The sequence below is a fragment of the Ovis canadensis genome, chromosome 3, assembly GCF_042477335.2.
Source record: "Ovis canadensis isolate MfBH-ARS-UI-01 breed Bighorn chromosome 3, ARS-UI_OviCan_v2, whole genome shotgun sequence".
Taxonomy (NCBI): domain Eukaryota; kingdom Metazoa; phylum Chordata; class Mammalia; order Artiodactyla; family Bovidae; genus Ovis; species Ovis canadensis.
The window spans coordinates 22069606-22078159 of NC_091247.1; the positions used below are offsets into that span (position 1 = coordinate 22069606).

Below are 8554 nucleotides of genomic sequence, written 5' to 3' on the forward strand. Positions count from 1 at the left end.
AAGCTTCCCCATATTTCCTTTTTTTTTTTCTTCCTCTGCTTTTTTTCTATGCTGTCATTGCCTTCTTTTACATTTCTTAAGAAAAAAAGAATCATTCATTTATTTGCTTACTCAGTAGCCAATATCACAACACACTTATTTTCTTATCTCCACTTACTGCTGCTAATTCCCAAAATGTATTTGAGGGGATTAACTTTTGCATCTCTTGAAGTCAAGAACTATACCATAAATTTTTTGTTGACTGTTTCCACCACAGTGTTCAGTAGATGTAAAATGCAAAAAAAAAAAAATTCTGAAATGAGATAGAAAAAATGGAAAACAGATTAAAAAATTTTTAACTTAATTTTAAAAGCCTCAACTTTGAGTCAACAGCATTTTAAATATATTAATAACCCAAGAAATTACAATTATTCAATGCTTATTACATGACTTTTTTTCAAAAGCAACCTAGGTCATAGGACAGGTGATTATTAGAGATTAGAGATTTGAATAGAAGCAGCTTGATCTGAGAAAGATGCAAGCATTAGAAATGAATGCACATATATAATTGCATATCTATACATCATTTCATGGGAAATAGATGGGGAAACAGTGGAAACAGTGTCAGACTTTATTTTGGGGGGCTCCAAAATCACTGCAGATGGTGACTGCAGCCATGAAATTAAAAGACGTTTACTTCTTGGAAGGAAAGTTATGACCAACCTAGATAGCATATTCAAACGCAGAGACATTACTTTGACAACAAAGGTCCATCTAGTCAAGGCTATGGTTTTTCCAGTGGTCATGTATGGATGTGAAAGTTTTACTGTGAAGAAAGCTGAGCACCAAAGAATTGATGCTTTTGAACTGTGGTGTTGGAGAAGACTCTTGAGAGTCCCTTGTACTTTAAGGAGATCCACCCAGTCCATTCTAAAGGAGATCAGTCCTGGGTGTTCTTTGGAAGGAATGATGCTAAAGCTGAAACTCCAGTACTTTGGCCACCTCATGTGAAGAGTTGACTCATTGGAGAAGACCCTGATGCTGGGAGGGATTGGGAGCAGGAGGAGAAGGGGACAACAGAGGATGAGATGGTTGGATGGCATCAGTGACTCAATGGACATGAGTTTGAGTGAACTCCGGGAGGTAGTGATGGGCAGGGAGGCCTGTCGTGCTGCAATTCATGGGGTGGCAAAGAGTTGGACATGACTGAGCAACTGAACTGAACTGAACTGAACACACACACACACACACACACACACACACACACACTCACACACACACACATATGTACACCAGACAAAGCAAATAAAATCTCAAGTGGCTTTTACTTGGTTTGGCCTGGTTTTGTTTGTTTTTTTGCTTTGCAGTGTTTTTGTTTTGACATCGGTCTGATTTCCTTGGAAAGTCTAAACTATATGTTACTGATTAAACCTTGATGCTCACTCTAAATTTAAGAAAAAAATTAAAAAGGAAAGCAATGAAAGGAAATCACTATGTAACGTGAACTTTTAATTTCCCAGTCATTCTCCTTGATGCCTTACATTGGTGATTTTAATTCATCTCCCTAATAAATCTGTGATGGAGATTCATGATTTCCTTTTCACAGATGGAAGCATTGCCAAGACCTGAATAATACCCAACTAGGGCTGACTCATCGGAAAAGACTTTGATGCTGGGAAGGATTGGGGGCAGGAGGAGAAGGGGACGAAAGAGGATGAGATGGCTGGATGGCATCACTGACTCAATGGACGTGAATCTGAGTGAACTCCGGGAGTTGGTGTTGGACAGGGAGGCTTGGCGTGCTGCGATTCATGGGGTCGCAAAGAGTCGGACACGACTGAGTTACTGAACTGAACTGAACTGAACTGAGGGCTGACAGGTATTTAGTGGACCAGGAAACACCTATTGGTCTAAGACCTCAGGGCATAAGGAAAAGCAATCATTATTAAAAGATTTAAATAGCCTATGCTGTTCAAGAACAAAACTGTTTTAAGAAATTTTTAGAGACCATCCAACACCTCTTAATGTGTGTTCATTTTATCCTCTGATGAAAAGAATCAGAGTTCAGCAAATTAAGTATTCTGATTTGTTGCACATTCCTGGATGATTTATGAGTATTTTTGAAGAAATAATATGGCATCTTTCTGAATCCAATAATAGACACATGTTTCATCTTGATTACCTAATTGATTCTACCAAGAAGGGATAAAAATGACTCTAATAAGCTGACTACCCAATGCAGCAATAAATCCCAGGCCCAGCTATAATGCAGAACCAACCAGTGAAGCACCATTCTTTACATCCTAAAAATATTGCAATGGAAGAAGGAGATTTTCCCTCTCTAATGTGGTCTAGCAAGGAATGAATCTGGCAAGATCAACTGCCGTTGTGCTTTAGGAACTGGTCATCTAGTCAATGAATATTTATGAACAACTTTTTGGTGCCAAACTCTCTGCAAAAATTTGGGAAACTGAAGCAAATAAGGAATGCTCCTTCCTTCTTAAAGCCCCATGGTTTAGTGAAGGAGAAAGGAAATTAGGAGAAGAAATAGAACACTGTGTCAAACAGTATAATGGAGACAAACAAAAGTATTGTGGAAACAAGGATTAACAGCCAGTGAAAATATCCCCTTTACTTATCCCTCACAAGGTACCATGCTTTATGAAGTGCCTTTCTGATAGTAAAACTATACAAGGTAAGTGTAATTACCTCATTATAAGGTTATAGGAACTTAAATCAGTTGGCACAAAGTCACAGAAAACAAAGTCGAAAAGTCAGACTTTGAAACTGTTTCTATATTGCTTTAAAAATTGATTTTTAGGGGCACACTTGTCCCTCAAGTACTGATTCATGAATCCTTAATGCTGTATAATGTACTTTATCACATATTACAATGTATCCTTTTAGTGTTGCAGTCATTTGAATATCAACTCCTCTACCACACCACTTTGTAACTTTGGCCATGTTACCAAATATCTCCATGAGTTCCTCATTTATTTGTAAAATCTCATAGGACTGTTCTAAGGAACAAATGAGTGATGTGTTATACACCAGAGGTTAGCAAATAATTTATTAAAAGAACCACAGAGTAAAAATACTTCCAGTTTGTAGATGACATCATATTTGAAATGACTATTCAAATCTGCAGTTGTAGCATGAATGTAACAAAGGAAAACATGCAAATTAATATGTTTTCCTGCAAATAAAAAGATTGCTGAAACAGGTGGAAGGCAAAATTTAGCATGTAGACCTTAGTTTGTCAACTTTTGCTATAAAGTATGTACTGAGAAATATTAATTAATTTTGTTAGTATTATACTTTTTTTTTTCAAGCTAGAAAACTTGATGTGAAGTACCTTATCTGGAGTCCAAGATACAGCGTAATTACTAGGCTGAAGATTGCATCCAATTTTTAAAATTCAAAACCAGTGGTCTCTTTGCAATTGTAACTTGTGTAGCTCCAGTGACCTTTCTGATTTGTCTATTAAGAACATCCTGTGGTTATAGTGTTTCCATTTCAGGCTCCAACTGCTTATTCACTGAGGCAGAAGAACAGGGATTTTAGATGGAAAAACCCTAATATGTTGATAACAAATATTAAAGTACTGAGTTTTGCTGACTCTCAAGATCACCATACGGAGGAAAATTATAAGACAAAAATTTTGTCATAGCTTTGACTGCTGTTTTCAACCTCAAACAATATGTCATCAAATAAGCCATCATTTGAATGTTCTCATCTTTCTCACATCTATGCCTCTAAATTCTGTGGGAAATATGTGAAGTCTCCACTGATCCTTAGTGATTCTACCTTACTTAAAAAATAGTTTTTCAAACCTTATTACTGCTGGCTATTCCTCTGAGCACTCTTGTCAATTATTGCATGAATTTTATTGACACTTATCATTAACATCTAACATTTCTTTAGTTTTAGTGTTTACAAAGTCCTTAAGTTCTTTCAAGCACTTTAATTATTTGTTGTTGTTGTTTAGTCACTAACTCCTATCTGACTGTGCAAGCCCATGTACTATAGCCCACCAGCCTCCTCTGTCCATGAGATTCTCCCAGCAATAATACCGGAGTGGGTTGCAATTTCCTTCTCCAGGAGATCTTTCTGACCCAGGGATTGAACCCACATCTCTTGCATTGGCAGGTGGATTCTTTACTACTGAATCACCAGTATATAATATATACATGTGTGGTGCTCAGTCATGTGTGACTCTTTGTGACCCCATGGACTGTAGCCCACCAGGCTCCTCTGCCCATGAAATTTTCTGGGTAAGAATACTGGAGTGGGTTGCCATTTCCTACTCCAGGGGATGTTCCCAACCCAGGGATCAAACCCGAGTCTCTTGCATCTCTTGCATTGGTAGGCAGATTCTTCACCACTGCGTGACCTGGGAATCACCAGGGAAGATGTTAATTCTTCTGTAACTGAAACCATAGAACTTGGAAATATATCCTGGTTTTGTGTCGATTTCCATGACCTCAGAGGTATTCTGTGCTCGTGTGCTCAGTCATGTCTGACTCTTTGTCACCCCATGAACTGTAGCTCGCCAGGATCCTCTATCCATGGGATTTTTCATGCTAAAATACTGGAATGGGTTGCCATTCCCTTCTCCAGGGATTCTTTCAAACCCAGGGACCAAATCTGAGTCTCCTGCATCTCCTGCTTTGCAGCCTGGGTCTTTACTGCTGAGCCACCAGGGAAGCCTTTAATTCTTTGGCATCACTTAACTGAGGTTAATTTACACATGTGTCAACTTCTTTCCAATAAGCAGGAAGACTGGGCTCATTATAATGGGTTTGCCTTTACAAAGAACTGACTTTGAATACAGCCTCTGCTTGGAATTAGCTTTGTGACCTTGGACAAGTTATAGAACTTCTATGATAGAACTTCTTGCCTCTTTATCTATAGAATTGAAATGATATCTTGTCTTAGTATTCTTTTATAGATATATGAAAAAACAGAAGAGGTGGCAAGAATACACAGAACTATACAAAAAAGACCTTCATGATTCAGATAATCACAATGCTGTGATCACTCACCTAGAGCCAGATATCCTGGAATGTGAAGTCACCTGGGCCTTAGGAAGCACCACTATGAACAAAGCTAAAGGAGGTGATGGAATTCCAGTTGAGCTATTTCAAATCCTGAAAGATGATGCTGTGAAAGTGCTGCACTCAATATGCCAGCAAATTTGGAAAACTCAGCAGTGGCCACAGGACTGGAAAAGGTCAGTTTCATTCCAATCCCAAAGAAAGTCAATGCCAAAGAATGCTCAAATTACCGCACAATTGCACTCATCTATCACGCTAGGAAAATAATGCTCAATAATTGCCAGGCTTCAGCAATACGTGAACTGTGAATTTCCAGATGTTCAAGCTGGATTTTAGAAAGGCAGAGGAAGCAGAGATCAAATTGCCAACATCCACTGGATCATCAGAAAGCAAGAGAGTTCCAGAAAAACATCTATTTCTGCTTTATTGACTATGCCAAAGCCTTTGACTGTGTGGACCACAACAAACTGTGGAAAATGCTGAAAGAGATGGGAATACTAGACCACTAGACCTGCCTCTTGAGAAACCTGTATGCTGGTCAGGAAGCAACAGTTTGAATTGGACATGGAACAACAGACTGGTTTCAAATAGGAAAAGGAGTATGTCAAGGCTATATATTGTCACCCTGTTTATTTAACTTATATGCAGAGTACATCATGAGAAATGCTGGGCTGGATGAAGCACAAGCTGGAATCAGGATTGCTGGGAGCAATACCAATAACCTCAGATATGCAGATGATACCACCCTTACAGCAGAAACTGAAGAAGAACTAAAGAGCCTCTTGACGAAAGTGAAAGAGGAGAGTGAAAAAGTCGATTTAAAGCTCAACATTCAGAAAACTAAGATCGTGGCATCCGGTCCCATCACTTCATCGCAAATAGATGGGGAAACAATGGAAACAGTGTCAGACTTTATTTTTTATGGACTCCAAAATCATTGCAGATGGTGATTGCAGCCATGAAATTAAAAAATGCTTACTCCTTGGGAAGAAAGTTATAACCAACCTAGACAGCATATTAAAAAGCAGAGACATTACTTTGCTAACAAAGGTCCGTCTAGCCAAGGCTATGGTTTTTCCAGTAGTCATGTATGGATGTGAGAGTTGGACTGTGAAGAAAGCTGAGTGCCAAATAATTGATGCTTTTGAACTGTTGTGTTGGAGAAGACTCTTGAGTGTCCCTTGGACTGCAAGGAGATCCAATAGTCCATCCTAAAGGAGATCAATTCTGAGTGTTCATTGGAAGGACTGATGTTGAAGCTGAAACTCCAATACTTAAGCCACCTGATGTGAAGAACTGACCCATTTGAAAAGACCCTGATGCTGGGAAAGATAGAAGGCGGGAGGAGAAGTGGACGACAGGGGATGATATGAATGGATGGCATCACCGACTCAATGGGCATGAGTTTGAGTAAACTCTGGGAGGTAGTGATGGACAGAGAGGCCTGGCGTGCTGCAGTCCATGTGGTTGCAAAGTGTCTGACACGACTGAATGACTGAACTGATCTGACCTGAACTGAAGAACCTTACTCCATGCCTGCAACCTCAGTTTCTTCCACAAAATATTTCCTTTCTTCTACTTTGATTTTTTCATGCTGTCTTTTCAGAGAAGAGGCTCTTAGAATATATTCTTCATTTGATGAATATACTATTGGAGATTTGTTCATGAATTGTATACTTAATGTTCATAAAACTGATTTTAAAAACATGCCCATATTCTTTATCTATCTTAACCAAAGTGTAATAATGTGGTGGTTATATAGGAGAAATACTCAGAGTGATATATATTACATTATGTGTCTTTTAAGATACATTTAAAAGCTCATTCTATTTTTCTCAAACTCCACAATTTTTATACACATCATTTTATTTACAGCAAAGCTGCATTATTTTGGTCTTTATGCCTAAATAACTAGATTCTCTAGGTTTATCTACTTTATTTATTTATTGTTGCACATTTTTCAAAGTAATTTGACTTCTGCCTTCATAAAAAACTCCCTGAAATAAGCAGAGCAGGGATTTATCAATCTGATTTTCACACCAGGAAACATGATGGAATTATAGTGGGTACAAAAATATGTACAATAAACGTAGAATTTGGGTCTTCTCTCAGTGCATATTATAAAATATATACCACATCACTTTTGCCACTGTAAACACAAATCAAGGAAAGCAATGATGGTGGAGTAAGACATATGTTTGCACCATAACGGATGTTCTGATGGACAGGGAGGCCTGGCATGCTGCGATTCATGGGGTCGCAAAGAGTCGGCCACAGCTGAGCAACTGAAGTGAACTGAAGCATGTATAAGACATAATTCTACCTTCAAGCAAACCACATACTGAGCTATTTTGGTTTTCTGAGGTAATAAGCTTTGGGGAGGTAAATAATAAGAATATTTGGAGAAGACACAACTAAAATTTACAAATGGCCAGACATGTAGATTGTTTTCTTTCATTTTTACTACAAAGCATAGAACTGCTTTGTAAGCGTTAATTCCCACTGATACTTGTTAAAATATTTATGTGATAATGTGAAGCATATGCCAGCATTTTCTTACCCAGTGAGTTAGGTAGTATCAACCCCATTTTACAGATTATACAATTGAGATACAAAGTAGCTTATGTGATTGTTGTGTCCAAGATTATATAAGGTTGCTACTATGACCAGGACTTTACCTATGAGTTCTATTTCTAGGGCCCACAATGAATTGCTATAATACTTTGATTATCTGATAAACTAATTCTTAGCTGCTAGGTTTTTCACTTCTTAGATTACATTCCCTTCTCCAGGGGATCTTCCCTACCCAGGGATCGAACCTGGGTCTCCTGCATTCCAGGCAGATGCTTTAACCTCTGAGCCACCAGGGAAGCCCAGGTTACCCTTAGACCTTCTAAACATTATCAAACTACTTGAAAGCATATGCCTGAAAGAAAACTGAAAGAAAATGCCAGCGACGGAATGAAACACCAACACTGCAGAGTGGTTTAAATCTTTATATTTTAACACTTGCTTCTTACAGCTGCTTTATTTTATATCCCTTGCACAACAACCTACAGGGCAAGCTGCCAAGCACTATGATTCAGAGACTATACAGTGAGCAGGCGCAGGGCGAGATAACCTTTACCTTGACTTATTTACTGCAGCTAAGACTTTGTTTTGAGGAACTTCCTTATCAACTTAGAATCCGTTTTGTCCCAGGGTCTGTTCCTTTTGAGGAATCAGAGAAACATCCTTGTGTGCAAGCAATGTTCTTTTCCCATGGGAACAAACAGGATTCTTAGCTGAACATCTCGTTTGCAAGAATGTTCAGCCCTGGTTGAGAGTCTCGTTTGCAAGCACTTCTCAACCTTCTTTATACCTTGTTCCCTACAGAAAACAAGGACCCAACTGAAACATTCCCTGCTTCCCTGGAGCAGAGCTTCCAGAGAATCCCAGGGGTCTATTTTTGTGCCTTCACTGGGACCCCCACCTCAGTGCTGAGAAGAAATAAGGCTGTGAAAGGGGGCGGGGTTATG

General features: G+C 38.8%; 1 non-coding gene across 1 annotated transcript; it reads right to left on the minus strand.

Moving 5' to 3' along the window:
- Positions 1-7834: 7834 nt before the first annotated feature.
- Positions 7835-7906, minus strand: TRNAS-GGA (transfer RNA serine (anticodon GGA)). Its single transcript has one exon. It is a non-coding gene; the product is annotated as a tRNA-Ser (tRNA).
- Between the last annotated feature and the right edge of the window lie 648 nt (positions 7907-8554).